This window comes from Sarcophilus harrisii, chromosome 6 (genome assembly GCF_902635505.1).
Source record: "Sarcophilus harrisii chromosome 6, mSarHar1.11, whole genome shotgun sequence".
Taxonomy (NCBI): Eukaryota; Metazoa; Chordata; class Mammalia; order Dasyuromorphia; family Dasyuridae; genus Sarcophilus; species Sarcophilus harrisii.
Window position 1 is genome coordinate 143,566,208 of NC_045431.1, and position 16,689 is coordinate 143,582,896.

Sequence of the window (16,689 nt, forward strand, 5' to 3'; positions counted from 1 at the left end):
TAACACAATGTAATTATAAGCTATTCCTTTAAACAATAAAAAATGTTAAAAGTAATTTTATTTAACTGAGGGTGGGGATGGAGGTGGGGGTTGCAAAAGTTGGGGGAGAGGGTGAGTTGCAATGAGTGGGTTTGTTCTCTCAATTCTAAGAAGCAGCCACTTCCAGTGGGGAGAAGGATGAGTTAAATCTTCACCTTTTCAAGACAACAGATCTTTTCCCCTTCCCCCACTCCACGTGGTGTCTCTTCCAATTCCAACATGCTTCCTGACTCCACTTTTCCTTATAGCTAGCTATTTTAGGATGCCAAATGTCCCCCAGGATTTAGCCTGCCAACTAAGGACATGCCCCAATCTCATGGGTTATCTCCTTTCCCCTGGCAAATGTCAAGGAGCTTGCCCCTTTCCATAATAAATCTACCTTTTACCAAAGATGATAGCCAATGAGAAATCCTCATATGACTAAACCCCAAATTTGGTGCCTGTCATCATCTGGTATCTACATAACCCATAAAATATCTTTTTACATTTCAATATTACAAATTTATAATAAATAAAAAATAAATTTTTACGTTTCAGTATTAAGACAATAACCCCAAATAATGTAATTAGCAATTTCAGAATTTTCATAAGTGATAGCCAAATGATACTTTGGCATCAACCTGGATCCCACAGAGACAGACCACCAGGAGGGTAGAGAATTAGTGGGTAAGTGGAGCAATTCGCTGGCACGTTCCGGGGGTGTGGCACTTGTGAGAAGGAAGCATTGTAAAGCATGGTCTGCCACCTCATTGCCTGCAAATATGCCTCCTGCACAGCTTTGGTGAGAGTATCCATGCAGGATATAAATGGGATGTTTCCTAGTCTGTAAAATCAGCTTCAATTCAGCAAGAAGGTTAACAATTGAAGAATTCTGAGGTTGTAGGACAGCATCCTCAATGCCTCTGAGCACCTGGATAGGATATAAGCTATCTGATATGATGTTAATGGGCTCTGGGTTTCTCTTACTTCCTTTTAAGATGTCATATAAAAACTGCATCAAAGAAATAGGAATAGGGGGATGAGCCCTTAACCATTGAATTTGTCCAACTAGTTTCTGAAATAGGTTCAGAGTAGTCACCTTGTCTAATTGTAAGTTAAGTATTGATTAGTAACTGCAGAGCCCCAGAGAAATGATGGGATAGTTATGTTGGATCTCTTCTGAGGCAGAGAATTAGTGGGTAAGTGGCAGGGCAGAGAGATCTTTCCCACTACTCCTTGATAACAGTATATCATCCATATAATGCAGTATCATGGCATGGAGTCACGCCTTCCTAATTGGTCCTAGCACATACATCTGACACAAAGTGGGACTATAACACATCCCTTGGGGGAGAATTTTTCATTGGTAGCGCAGATCAGGCCCTGCATTGTTTATAGCAAATCTTTTCTTATCCTCTGGGGCCAGTGCAATGGAGAAGAAACAATCTTGTGTGTCTATTACTGTAACTGGCCGGCCAGTGGATACCACATTAGGAAATGACATGCCAGGTTGTAGGGCTCCCATAGGTTCAATAGTAGCATTAACAGCCCTAAGGTCCACTAGAATTCTGAATTTTCCAGATTTTTTCTTTATAATAAATACAAGGCTATTCCATGGCCTGGACATTTGGTTCTATATGTCCCGCCTTCAACTGTTATATAATTTCATGTAAGGTTTGGGCTTTGTCCACTGAAAAAGGCCATTGGGGCACCCAAATCCGTGTGTCCGATTTCCATGTTAATGGTGTGGGCATGATATGAAAGGTGGTGCCCAAACCCCCAATGACCCCAATTAAAAATCCTGTGGAGGTAGTATATAAACTGAGGCCCCACAAGCCTTCAATATGTCCCTGCGCCATAGATTGTACCTGAGACCAGTAACCACTAGGGCTCGAAATACCTGTTTGTTTGCAAACTGCCAGGGCAGGCCTTCTGCTTGCAACCCCTTTAGATATAACAGCTGTGAGGGCATCCATTTGAAAGGCACTGGAGCAGACATTCTCACATCTCTTTATCATCTCTTCCAGGCCAGGCTCCCCATCTAAAGTAAGCACGGCCTTCTGGCAGTTAGTGTTAGCATTCTCCCCTGCCAATTTCTCTATAAGGAAGCCAGAGGCTTCTCCTCTGCCCACTGACCTCTCAACAGCCGCTTGTAGGCAGGCCACAAAATCAGGAAAAGGTTCATCTGGGCCCTCTTTAATTCTAGTCATTGAGGACTTCTGTTTTCCAGAAGGTTGAATTTTGCTAAATGTTTGTTGGGCACATTGGGACACAGCTGCATATACTGCTGCATCATATTGCATTTGATCCTCATTTCTTTTATACTTTCTGGCTTTCTGTATCATTTGTCCTAAACTTGTCTGGGAATCTGCAAAACCTCCACAGGGGGGCACAGACGGAGCGGACGGGAGACATATCTCCTCAGGATGGGTGGGGGATGAGGGAGAAGGCCATGCTTTGGAGATGGAGGCGACCTACCTTCTGTTTGCTTTTTCCTCCTTTGTCTTATCACCATCCTTTTCTTCAAGGTCATATGTATTTCTGTTTATTTTCTCATTCCTCATCTTATCCCTGCCCCCTTCTGTTCCGTCATATCCACTTCCTGCTTCTTCCTCATTACCTCTTGCTTCTTCCTCACTGTTTTTTCCTTCTTTGATGTCACATCCACCTCCTTCATCTTCCTGTTTACTTCCTGATTCTTTCCCACAGCTAACTTCTGCTGTTATGGGCACGGCTGGTCCTGGTGAGTTGGTCCTAGTGAGTACCAGTTTACGACCCTCATTTGGTTTATGACTCTCCATTTGTTTTAAGCCTCTCCATTTGCACTTCATTATCTACTTTTAATGGATTGTGGCTTGCACCTCTTAAAGTGCCCCCAATCACTTGATAAATGAGGTGATGCCATTCCCAGTGTTTCCTTATTATAGGAAGCCATCTGATTACCTACTACCTCCCACTTTTTAAAATCCATTTCCAATCCTGCTTGCTTTACTATTCTTTAAGCTTCTTTTCTTGACCTCTCCTGGTCTGGGACCCTCATGATAATTTGTCCCATTTCCTAACTTTCTACTCACTGGAGCAGAGTTCTGTCTCTCTTCCCACCTGTAGGTCTGCTACACAGTAAGGTCCTAGCCAAATGGTCCCTGTTTGGGCGCCACTTGTTGCACCCACTTTAGACTACTCTAACTGCCCACCTGTTGGTGGCATGGCTAGGCCAAACTTACCCGTCTTCGGGCACCAACCTGGATCCCACAGAGATAGACCACCAGGAGGTAGGGATGAAGTGAAAGAGAACTTTATTCTTAGAATACATATATTTATACCCCCCTGAGGATCCAAGGGAAGGGTGGGCCTCTAGGAACCTGGACAGGCAGTTCATAACGGGATTGACCTGAGAAGAGGGAGGGGATGTGCTAGGCTTTGAGAGCACTAAGGTGGGAGATGTGGTACCTGGGGTCAGACACCGCCTCTTGGGACTATGCCCATCCTCCACATAGGACTCTCCTGTGTCTCAGTACCTTTCATCCCACAGGTCCTCCCACATGCCTGGAACTGCATTCCTTGCTCCTAGAGGCTTTTTAACTCTTACAGTAATGTTTCAATATTTGCACATAAATTTCTAAAATCTTGTGCTTAAAGTCAACAAATCCACATTTTAGCACATACCGTTTAATAGTGATCCTCTCATGTAATTATAAGAAATTCAACATATAAAATTTACAACTCATCTTGATATCTGCCTTAAGCTCAACATTCCTGATGTAAAAGCCAATCATTATAAGTTGTTCCTACTTAACAATGTTGTAGATTATCAGTAAACTTCATTGGATCCTATGTAACTCAGACAAGTTATTTCTCAGGGATAATAACCTCACAAAATAGTTTTAAGAAGCTTAACAAATTTACAATTTAAGAAAAATCCCAGAAGAAGTCAGTTTACTTTTTTTGATTGCCATCAGCTTTCTTTGTTCTCTTTAACCTTCTCCCATTCAGAGCTGCAAAGTCTCCAGTGTCCAGACTTTTAACATGCAAACATAATGAAGATAAGGTTTTATTCTCTCCTGTTGAAAGGGCTGCTAACACCCCCCCCCCCCCCCCCCCCCCCCCCCCCCGCTCTATGAATCAGAAAAGACTTGCAGACTAGGCTGTTTGTTTTAAAAGTGTCTGTCTCTCCCCCCCAAGTCAGTGCAAAAAGATTATAATTTATATAAAGCTGCTTTTATTATCATATCTGAAATAACAAATTTCATTTTGAATTGAACTGATTGAACATATTTTCTTTCTCTCCCTCTCACTCACCCCTTTGTCCCTGTGTCCCTGCTGCAGTCAGGGAATGAGGGAATGAGGGAAGGGGGAAGAAAGAGAAAGAGTCTCTCTTTATGCACTATCATCCTCACGGAGGTCTTAATTTAGTTGAATTTGCTTCTAAATTACCTTACACACTTACACACAAAATTCATTTATCTAAGTGTTAGTATTGGTCACATCTATTATTTTTTTAATTTGTTTTTTATTAAAGCTTTTTATTTACAAAACATGTGCATGGGTAATTTTTCAACATTGACCCTTGCAAAACCTTTGTTTCAAATTTTCTCCTCCTTTCCCCCACCCTCTCCTTTAGATAGCGGGTAATCTGTAATAATTCTCTTCTCTAAAATATAATCTTCTTTGCAGCAGGTTTCTTGGGGAACTTCTGGAGGCAGCCTTCATTTCAGTTCAGGGTAATAATGCCTCAAATGAAGCCAGGTGTTAAAGTCCAAATACTTTATTTCCTTCAAAGTCTTGTCTCCTTCCTGGGCCCAGTTAGCTTTCTTAGAGGCCTATCACCCTCCTTGGTTCCGAGAGCTCCTGCTGCTACTCCTTTGCCTCTGCCTGCTTCAGCCTCCAGGAAGCACAAAAGTGGAAGATGGAATGAATCTGTCCCCGCCTTCAAGAATGGGCTTGTCTCTTAGTGGGCTTGTCCTTTAGTGGGTTCCTCCTTATATATGTTCTCTTAAAGGTGTGAATCTTGTGGAACTCTAATAAATACTAAGTACATTAGTGAACTAGAGAACTGCTAAGTACCATGCTAAATTAGATAATTATTGTCTCTATCAATTCCAGTGACAGCACCTTGTAAGAATTCTAACAGTAATCCAATACATTAAATATGTTAAAATCTATATTAAATTCAAGATATATATACATATTTATACAGTTGTCTTGCTGCACAAGAAAAATCACATCAAGAAGGAAGAAAAAAAACTGCAAAAGAAAACAAAATGCAGGCAGACAACAGAAAGGGTGAAAATGCTATCTTGTGGTCCATACTCATTTCCCATGGTTCTCTCTCTGGGTGCAGATGGCTCTCTTCATTACTGAACAAGTGGAACTGGTTTGAATCACCTCATTGTTGAGAGTCATGTCCATCAGAATTGATCATTGTATAGTCTTGTTGTGGCCATGTTCAATGATCTCCTGGTTCTGCTCATTTCTCTTAGCATCAGTTCATGTAAGTCTCTCCAGGCCTCTCAGAAATCATCCTGCTGGTTGTTTCTTAAAGACCAATAATATTCCGTAACATTCATATGCTATCATTTATTCAGCCATTCTCTAATTGATGGGTAGCCATTCAGTTTCCAGTTTCTAGCCACTACAAAAAGGGCTGCTATGATCATTTTTGTACATGTGAGTCCCTTTCCCTCCTTTTAAGATTTTTTTGGAATATAAGTCCAGTAGAAACACTGTTGGATCAAAGGGTATGCACAGTTTAATAATTTTTTGAACATAGTTTCAAATTGCTCTCCAGAATGGTTGGATCCGTTCACAGTTCCACCAACAATGTATCAGTGTCCCAGTTTTCCCACCAACATATGTCATTATCTTTTCCTGTCATCTTAGCCAATCTGAGAGGTGTGTAGTCGTATCACAGAGTTGTGTTAATTTGCATTTCTCTGATCAATTGTGATTTATTGGTCACATCTAAAAACCTCTATATAAAGTTACCAAATATGAAGCAATTAAATCCAATAAAGTTAACATTCATATAACATTTGTTTTGTGTTAAGCACATTTGCAATCTTGAAATAACCAATTGCCAAACTCCCCAATACTTCCCTTCCTTTTCTTCCTTCCCTTCCTTTCCTCTTTCCCTTTCCTTCCTTCTTCTTTCCCTCTCTCTCCCCCTCCCTTCTTCCCTCCTCCCTCCCTCTTTCCTTCCTCCCTCCCTCCCTTCCTTCCTTCCTCCCTTTCTCCCTCCCTTCTTCCCTTCCTTCCTTTCTTCCTGCCTTCCTCCCTCCCTCCCTCCCTTCCTTCCTTCCTTCCTCTCTTCCTTCCTTCCTCCCTCTCTTCCTTCCTTCCTCCTTCTCTTCCTCTCTCTCTCCCTCCCTCCCTCCCTCCTTCCCTTCCTTCCTTCCTTCCTCTCTTCTTTCCTTCCTTCCTCCCTCCCTTCTTTCTTCCCTCCCTTCCTTCCTTTCTTCCTCTCTTCTTTCCTTCCTTCCTCCCTCCCTTCTTTCCTCCCTCCTTCCCTCCCTCCCTCCCTTCCTTCCTTCCTTCCTTCCTTCCTCCCTCCCTTCCTTCCTTCCTTCCTTCCTTTTCTTCCTTTTCCTTTCCTTCCTTTCCTTCCTTTCTTTCCTTTCCTTCCTTTCTTTCCTTCCTTCCTCCCTCCCTCCCTTACAGAACAAATATGACACAGATATTCTGCATAAAAACAGGAACATAGATAAAAATCACACGGAAGAGGACCATCCCTTCCCCACACAAAAGACAGTATCTCATCAAATGCATACTCTGTTGATATTTTAGATTTTTTTTGCTTCAGAGATTTGGGTTTGGACTGCTCCTTCCCCTCTCCCTCTGGGGAGAGCAATTTCATTTTCATGACTTGAGATCCTATAATACACAGAGTTGATGTCTTGACTTGGATCCCCAAGCCCAGAAAGGTTACCCCCATCCACCAGTCACCCAGAGCACCCCTGGCTCTGTGCCATTTATTAGGATTTCTTTCTGGCTTACTTGGCAGTATCCCTTAACCTTGGATCACCAAGTCTTGATGATCCCAGAGGGATGAGTTCAGCCTAAGGACAACCCAAGGACACAGATGGTGCCCTGGAGAGAGCATCTCCTATCTGGACTGCTCCTTCCCCTTACCCCTTTTTTATGCACACACAAGTTACCTGATTGGCCACTTGCCCTTGGGCTTTTCCTTCGGAGACTTGTGCTCCTGTTTGTATCTGGGGGCTTCTCTTCAGGGTCATACTTCACAGAGAGGTAGGCTGAGGGTCTGATCTCAAGGATGGTCAGAGAAAACCCAACCTAGCATCTGCCTTGAGTCAGGATCCCACCCATCTCTCTGGGAAGCCACAGATCCCAGATGAGCCCCATAAACCGTGTGGGATGAGTGCTAGATCCCTTATCCAAACTGACTACTCTGAGACATCTTCAGATACAAAGAGGAAGCATTTATTTGGTCCTTGGGAGGAGAGACCCCAGCACTTCAATTGAGCAGACATAGAGCCTCCCAGCTCCCATCTTCTAGCATTGTGCCTGGCCTAGTGAGCCAGTAATAGTGAATTTGGTTAAATAGCAAAAAACTTGGATTCATTGAATAGATTGAAAAGGAAGTAACCATTGACCAATGGTCGGCAGTGTTGTCTACTTCCTATGGGTCATGTCACTTCTTGAAGCTTAGATGGTCTGACCTTTCCTGTCCTACAGATCTCTGAGAACAGGGATCATGTAACTTCCAAAAACTTAGGCCTAGGGTCTGACACACTCCATCTCATAGACCCTTCAAAAAGTCTTTACTTGGTCACATTCATATGTAGTTTATGTACTTAGTTGTTTTTATGTTGTTATCCCAATTAGAATTTAGACTTGTTAAGGACTTGAACCAATTTAGTCTTTTTTCTTATAACCACCATTTAGTATGATGTTTGACATATAGTAAGCACTCTTAGAATATTCATTGAATTGTTGAATTAGACCCTTAGGACAGTATGAAAGATTTTTTTTTTTTTTTAAGAGCCCAGTTTCTTAAACTGTCCTTTACAACTTGGAGTTTTGTAATTAAATGTGAGGAGTCACAAAATTATGATTTATTATCAGTAAATGTTTGATTTGTATACCAATTTTAACCTACTTTATATGCTTATACACCTGAAGTCTTGTAAATGTTTTTCAGGTGAAAAGTGGAAAAACTAAAAAAGTTTATTAAGAAGCCCTATTTTAGAGGGATCACATATACATGTGATCAGTTAAGTACACAATGATGCTGGACCTTAAATAAGGAAATTCTTCTTTCTGAGTTCATATCTGGCCTCAGATATTTATTACTTGTGTGACCCCGGACAAATCATTTAACCTAGTTTGCCTCACATTCTTCACATGTAAAATGAGCTGGAGAGGAAGTGAGAAACCATATTTTTGCTAAGAAACCCCTATATTTACTAATTGCAAAAGCTTTGGCATCTCATTGGGTTTTGGTTTCCTCATACCTCAACATGCTGACTTTTTAAAAAGGTCCTTTCTATTTTTAAAAATTTGAACCAGGACCTGAGCTGCAGTGAGAACACAATCAGCCATCCTCGTTCTTTGAGTAGTAGACTGGCACATTGACAAGAATTTCCTATTTCTTTTATGACTGAAAGTAGGAGTTCACTAACTTGGGGTTTATGGACTCATAAGAGGTCTTTTTATTTATTTTGGGGTAGGGGGAGGATGTGGAAAATAGATCGTTATTTCTTTATAACTGGTTTCCAGCCATGTCAGGTTCTTCATGGCCCCATTTAGTATTTTCTTGGTAAAGGTACGGACTGATTTGTCATTTCCTCCTTCAGTTCATTTTATAGATAAGGAAACTGAGGTAAACAGTTTTAAGTGACTTGCCCAGGGTCACACAGTAAGTATCAAAGATCAGATTTGAGCTCAGGAAGAATCTTCATGACTTCAAACCCAACATTCTATCCATTGGGCCACCTAGCTGCCCTGCATTTTATTTTATGAATTTATAAGCATTATTGAAAAGGCATCTCTGTGTTTCACCAGATTTCCAAAGGGTTAAATGACAAAAAAAAAAAAAGCTAAGAATCCTGGATTAGAGAGTTCTCAAATATTCATGTCATGTAGCTTGAAAAACGAAGAGAAATGATGATTATCAATATTGTAAAGCTAGTTCAGATCCATTAGATCATAGATACAGAATTGGAAGGGACTTCTGAGATTTTATTTTATGGATGAAGAAACTCAGACTCAGGAAGATAAAGTCATATTCTTTCAGTTTCTTTCTTACAATGGTAGCTCAGAAGCTTTAGTGGGATAGATTGATTTAAAATATCTAAGGCCTTAATATAAAAAAGTTAACTCTTTGTATACTAATTAGTATTAATAATACAAACATATTACTTAATATAAAATGTTAACTCTTATTAGTAAATTAATCCTTTTACTTAGAGTTAATTTAGGGTTAATTAATCTTTTAACTAGAGTTAGTTAAAGTTTTTTTTAAAATCCTATTTATATTCATCTTTATACAAGTATTTGTTCTATGCTTGGTAGAATAAGGAATAGAGTCATTTAAGTCATTGTAAGACAGGATAAAGACATAGTCTTTGTTCAATATTAGTTAATAAAACACAAAAAAAGAGAGATCCTATTTCTGTGGGTTTATATTCTTAAGATCCCCCAAGGACATAAAAATCCTTCATTATTATAATTTATTACAGTAGATGGCAAAGTTAACAAGACAAGTTTTTGCAACTAGTTTGAGTTCAAGACTTTCTGCCAGAAATGATAGGATTTACTACATATATTTGATACTGAATCAGGAAGATTTTCTTCATTTAACAATTCTTAACTGAGTGGTATAAATATTCAGTGCTAAGAATTAAGGAAAGAGCTAAAGAAACCAGTGTGAACTGGGATAATCGGGAATTAATTTCATAAAGGAGAAGAATTTTCAGAAAGAGTGGTTTAGAAAAGCAGATAATTCTGTACTGGGGAAAGTGGATAAAACAATCTGGCTGAAATTGAGATATTTATATAATATAAGAGCTTGTTTCTGGCCTTTGAATCTCTTCTGTGCATAATTATTGGGTAGATTTTTATGTAGTTCAGTTCTGATTATATAATTATCCTAATTTTAAAAAGAAAAATTAATGGCTGCCTCATCACCATTATCACTAATATGAACAAGCAGCATTTATTAGATGCTTATTGCATGCCAGTCATAAAGTCCAAACTCTTACATTGATATTCAAAATTTTACATAATCTTTCCCCAAATGATGTTTTTAGCCTCATCTCTCATTATTCCCCCCAAGTTATTACCCTATATTTCAGACATACAGGTCATTTGCTCATGTCATTCCTTCTCTAGCATATATCTCCTTCCATCTTTCTCTGTTTATTAAAATTCTACTTGTCCTTTAAAGCCTCCTTTTTATGCAGTCTTGATTATTTATTGTAGCAGCTATAATTTTTGAATCATACTGACTGTTTCTACACTGCAGATTTATGTTACATAGTCTCAACTGCGCCTTCACTATTACTTAATAAGTAAATATTTATTCCCATCTCTTTTCCCTTTGCTGCTCACCACAGCAGCTCTTCTAAATCTTTTTATTCTTCCTTAAACTTCTCATGGCTTTCCTTTCCCTTCTCTTCAGCTAAGAACCTTGCTACATATTTCACTAAAAGAAAATTATGACTATTGACCAAGAACTTTCTTCTTTCCTCCTCCTCATCTCCTATCACTCAGATGCCTTTTATCACTACTTCCTTTTTCAATTCTGTCTCACATGAAGATGGCTCTTCTTGCTGAGGCAATTCTCTCCACATACACAAATGAGCCAATCCTATTACATTTTTTCTAACAAATTTCTTTATCATTCCCACTTCTGTACCGATATACAGTCTTTCTATCTATTGGCTGCTTCCACGCTCCTTAAAAAGGTCCTCACTTGGCCTATCCATCCCCATTATATGTGATCCCATATTTCTTCATTTGTCACTAAACATTTTGAAAATGACCACTATAAATAATATTTCCACTTCCTTTCTTCGCTTTTCTTACATCTCTAGTCTGGATCCAACCAATTAATCCAATGATTAATTCCATAATCACTTTTACTCCCCTTATCCTATTATATGGCATGTTTTGTCTCCTGTGTCTGTCATATCCCTTTTCTATGCCCTTTTTTCTCTCTGGACACTGCCTCTATTGTCATCAACTCATGTTCAGATTTTTACATTAGCCTCTTGGTTGGGTTTCTCATCTCCATTCTTTCCACTTAAGCCCATGAATTTGGCTGTCAAATCAGTCTTCTTAGTCTGATCATGTTGTCTCTCTTTCTCCTGCATTCAATAAACTCCACTGGCTCCCTGTAACTTGCAGGATCAGTCAATAAGCATTCACCAGGTACTTACTATGTGCCAGATACTATGCTAAGATGTAGCAGTACAAAGAAAAGTCTTGTTTATTAGCTCATAGTCTAATGGGAGAGACAACATGTAAACAATCATATACAAATAAGCTACAGGATATATCATCTATAATTAAATGATAACATCATTATTAATTATTAATGATAATTAATCAATTAGTTATTGATTGAATTTAATTCAATTGATTGCTTAATTCATTGATTGAAATTAATGATAATTAAGATAAAACAGAGGATTAAGTGTAAAACTCTCTATTTGACATTCAAAGCTGTAATAAATTTGCCCCTTTTTATTTATTTCAATACCATCACTTCACACCCCTTCATGCACTCTAGGTTCCCTTGACCATGGCCTCCTTACTGTTCCTCATATATGATACTCCATCTCCTGCCTCTCGACATTTTTGCTGACAGACTCTCATTCCTGGAATTCTGCCCTTCATCTCTGCCTGTTGGCTTTCCTTGCTTCCTTGTGTGTGAATTGGATTTCATTGAGACAATTGCACAAAGTCTCAGCCTTTATTCTCTCTTCCTGAGTAATCAAAATCCAATGGCATAACAAAATTCAGGACAAATGGTAGTAGATGACCTTGGGAGTCTTCAATGTCTGATCAATCTCTTTAAGTGCTCTACAACGCTTGTTTTAGCAGCCTTTGTGGATGCTGGGATAAATGGCTTCATTCACTCATCCACAGAAGTCTTCAAATGTTTGAGGTAGACATCCCCCTAAGTCACTAATGGGTTTGAGCCCTATCAGTTACCTTAAGCCTGGGTTAGTTCATCTCCCAAGATGATTTTACTGTGATGTGGCCATTGTGCATGCTACAGCTTCTTGGTGACAGCTTCTTCAGATTAGCATTGAATCTCAGGTGGAGACCAGACCATTTACTTCTGTAAATGAAAAGCCCCGAAAAGGATGATTCAGCAAGCCATCACAACAAAAGTCCTACTCGCCTTTAACACCCTGTACACTCTAACCCACTTACTTATTAGCACTTTGCCCAACACATAGTAGGAAAATGTTTGTCGAAATTGATTTTATAAAACCTTTCCCAGTTTGCTGTAAAGTATATATGGAACATTTCATTCTCTGACAGTCTTAGTTTAATAAGATGGTGCTAGAAGTAATTTTATTGTAATTATTACATTACTCACTATGTGTCATATATTTGTCTTCACTGTTTTGGTAACATAAATGAGCACTGGATTGTACTGGGAATTAGGAAATTCACATTCTAGCCCAAGTTTTGCCACCATATATGTGTGTGTGTGTGTGTGTGTGTGTGTGTGTGTGTGTGTGTAAGTTACTTATCTAGACCTCATTCTCTTTATTTGTAGAATAAGGATGTTGGACTTATTAGTATTTTTAAGTGATTTCTAACTTAATATTTCTATTTAAACATTGACATTTATTCTCCAAAAGTTTATAATGTCATCAGGAAGTTGGAAAGAGGAATCATAGGAATACTTTCTCAAACAGAATTATCCAAACCCAACTGCAGTTGGAGGACATGGCACTGAGGTATTTTAGTGTGAGGAATTGACGTCCTGGGGACCTTAAAGGAAGGACTTTGGATTCCCAAGACAAGAATGCTTTCACAACAGAGTATTAGATACACATCTGAGGATATGGTAAGTCCAGATTTTTCTGTGATCAGTAAAATTAAGTATCAGTGAGAAAGGTATAAAATGATACCTAAATTTAAAAAAAAAAAAAAAAAGTCTACTTAACTTATATCATCTTTAAGTCTAGAGTTTGAATTCAAGTATTTTAAGAAAACTTTAACTTTGGTAAACAGAAGAGTCAGGATAGAAATGCATGTAATCTCTATTTCATTTAATTGTATCTGTGATTTAAACCTTTGATTTGTAAGACTTAAAATTAATTCTGACCATGTGACTAAGGCTCCTTTGCCACACTGTGCTAGTATATACTCTTTGCATGTTTTGTTCTCTTGAGTGGTTTGTAAATTATTAATATAGAAATAGAAATATAAAATATGTTATGTAAATATATAATATAATGATTGTAATGAGATTTCCTCAGTTACAGTATATACTCCTCAAGGGAAAGGAACCAGATTTTCCTCAGTTCTTCATTCAGTACTCTGTACTCAAATTCATTGTCATTGACCTACTGATAGCTTTGAATTTTCATATGGAGTTTATTATAACAATAGTATTACCAACTATTAGAACTAATGTATATATTTTCTTTTCTTAGCATATCATTACTAGCTTAAAAGACTTGTTCTCTTTTCAGGATTTTGTAGGATGAGTTTTATTTTTAATTTGGTTTTTATCTAAAGTATATTTTAAAAAGACAGTATAAAAACCTTTCTTTGTTTTGTTGACTTTTCCCTCTTTCCCCTCTCAATCCATTCTTTAGTCTTGGAAAACTAGATGCATTTCTATTTAGAATTTTTATAACTCTCCTCAACTTGTATGGCAGTTAGTATTCCTGATTGTTTTAAATGAAAGAAGTTTTTCTTTACCCCTTCCAAAACTCCTCTTGCCTGACCATTTTTTTTCTTTCCTTCTGGCATTTATCATAATTTTTTTCAGATTAGTTTTAACAGTCATATCTTCCTTTCTTTTATTGCCCAAGTCTGCTCATATGCATCATTCTGCCTGTTACACAGTTAGTAAAAACATTCCTATAAAAATTTTAGTCTACAACTCTTGGACCACAATATATGTATGATTGCAATAAGCTATTAAAATCTCTGCCAAAGACTAGCTTAAATTTTTTCAATTCTTTAAAAATATCCCTGATGAAACTTATCTTTTTGAGACATCATCTCTTTTCTTTAAGAATTTTTTTTCATGTCTTTTGAAAATTTGACTCCTTTTCTCTGTTACATTTTAGCATTAATCCTGAAGTCATCCTTAACATTCTTATCTTTCATCTGTGACCTATAATTGAGAGGAAAATGTTTACAGCTTTGTGATTCTGTCCTTGAACTTTTCTTCCATTGTATCCTCTGCTTATCTTCAGCAAACCTGCTTAAATTCTGAATAAATGGTTCTGAGGATATGGTCAGTTTTAGCTTTAGTCCTAGACAAAGTCCAACTTCCATTTATCTTCTCTAATGTAAATAATTCTTATGTAGTAATTTAACTGACTTCTTTCAGTGGTTTTTTTGTTCTCCACTCTTTATTTCTTTGCCTCCTCCAGTCCCACATAGATTCTCTTTACTTCTGATCTTCTTTTTCTTATCCCAGAATCTGGGAAATATATGGATATCACCCCAGGAAGAGGATTAATTTTATCTTTAACTTTTCTACTTCCTATGGTTTCATTGTCCTTCCTTTTCCTTTTTTCATACATACATTTCTGCAGTGTTAGATCCTTAATCTTGTTGTTCTTACTGTTTTATTCCAGTCTTTCTCATGATATTCTTCTTTAGAGTCCTCATTACTTAATCTCATTTTATACACTTTTCTTTTTTTTTTTTTTGGTTCAAGTCACTTTAAAGACCTTCCTAATCCATGTTCATCCTTTCTCATACAGTCAGTGGTCTTAGGCCTTATCCCTACAAAATATTTTAAATTTAAGAGGATAAAATGATCCATAGGTATTATTGAATGACTATGGTGATACATAGAAATAGGAGTAGTTAGGCATCAGTCCAGCCTGAGTCCTGGATCCAACTTCATCACCTACCAGCCTTGTCACATTGGTTTGATAGTTAACTTGAGCCTAAACTTTCTTATCTATAAAATGGGTATAGTAATAATAATTTCCCATAATAGCATAGTTATTTAAGAGTCCAGTAAATAGATGTATGTAAGAATTCTTTTAAAATTGTGTTACAGAAGTATGATACTATTCATAGTAAGAATTCTTGACATGAAATTTAGGAACTGTGAGATAGGCTGCCTCTTCCTAACATCCATGCATTCTGATTCCTGTTCTGATTGTTTCCCTTTAGCCACATTTAGCCACACTATTTCTGATAGTAGAAAAGTTGCATCAAGATTGGAAGAACAAATAATTAAATTCTCCTTAGTCTTTGACTTAGTGATCTTAGTCCTGGCCATTTTCTCACAAGAAATTAAATACAGAAAAAAAGCCTTATATGTAGCAGTCTGGTCTTTGCAGCATTCTTTGTGATCCCACTAAATATCACTGCCTAATACGAAATGGTAAGAATATGGAATTAAGAGAAACATGTAAAAAATTGTTTGAAGTAATCTAACTAGAAGCAAATTCTCTCTCTCTCTCTCTCTCTCACACACAGACAGTACTGTAGAAGCAGAATTCTGAGTAATTGTACAAATCAATCCACAAGCATTTATTAAGCACTTACTGTGTTCTAGGCATTGTGCTTTGAGGCAAAATCTTGAATACTTCCTGTCCTCAGGGAGCTTTCACACTAATATAGGAGACAACATAGAAATAAATAGGTTCATTTAGGACAGATACTGAGTAAAATTAAGGTAACATAGTAGAAGGCTCAAGAGATGGGCAACAGGAAGACCTGTAAAAAAAAAAAATAATGTTTGAGTTGATTCTTGATATCAAGAGTTAGAAATGAGAAGGAAGAACATCCCCTTTTATATAGGGAACAGCCAATGCAGAGGCAAGGAGACAGGAAATGGGGAGAAGTAAGCAAAGAGTAGTAGAACTTAAGGGGGGGGGGGAGTAAGATGAGACAGTCCTAGAATGCAGGTAGGAAGGGGCCAAGTAGTAAAGAATCTTAAATGTAAAATAGAAAACTTAATGTTTGAACTTGGAGACAATAGAGAGTCCCTGGAAATTGTTGAGTTGGGGAGTATTAGTAGTCATGGTCAGTTATATATATTAAGAAAATCAGCTCTATGGAGGATGAATTGGAGCTGGGGGAAAGTTGAAAGAGAGAGCCCAGCTAGAAAGCTAAAAGAAGAATAGTCCAGTCATGAGGAGATCCAGGATACATTTTATTAAAGTGACAGCTGTGTCAATGAAGACAAGACATTTAAATCATTTTGTGAAGATAGAAATGATAATATTTGGCAATAGATTAAGTATGTGGGTGCGTGAGAATGAGTAGTTGAGGACACTAAGGTGAAAAACCAAGAAGATAGTGGTGTCTTAATACATTTTGATAGAGAAGTTGGGAATGGCGAACTGTTTGGGATGAAAGAAAATTATTTGTTTTGGATATGTCTTTGAGGCATCTACAGAACATCTAATTAACAATTGAACTTGTGGGATTTAAGCTTCCAAAGAGAGTAGCACAGGATATTTAGATCTAGGAATCCTCTGT

The 16,689-nt window shown here is 37.8% G+C and overlaps 1 protein-coding gene across 5 annotated transcripts in view; it reads left to right on the forward strand.

Moving 5' to 3' along the window:
- The window catches only part of RAP1GDS1 (Rap1 GTPase-GDP dissociation stimulator 1), a 208,989-nt gene that overhangs the window by 81,211 nt on the left and 111,089 nt on the right, over positions 1-16,689 (forward strand). Inside the window, exon 1 of one of the 5 annotated variants that reach the window (XM_031941856.1) lies at positions 12,915-13,069. The exons of the other annotated variants lie outside the window; for them this stretch is intronic. The gene's annotated coding sequence lies outside the window, so the exon portion shown is untranslated. Of the gene's footprint in view, positions 1-12,914; positions 13,070-16,689 lie in introns of those variants that run through there. 5 annotated transcript variants of the gene reach the window in all.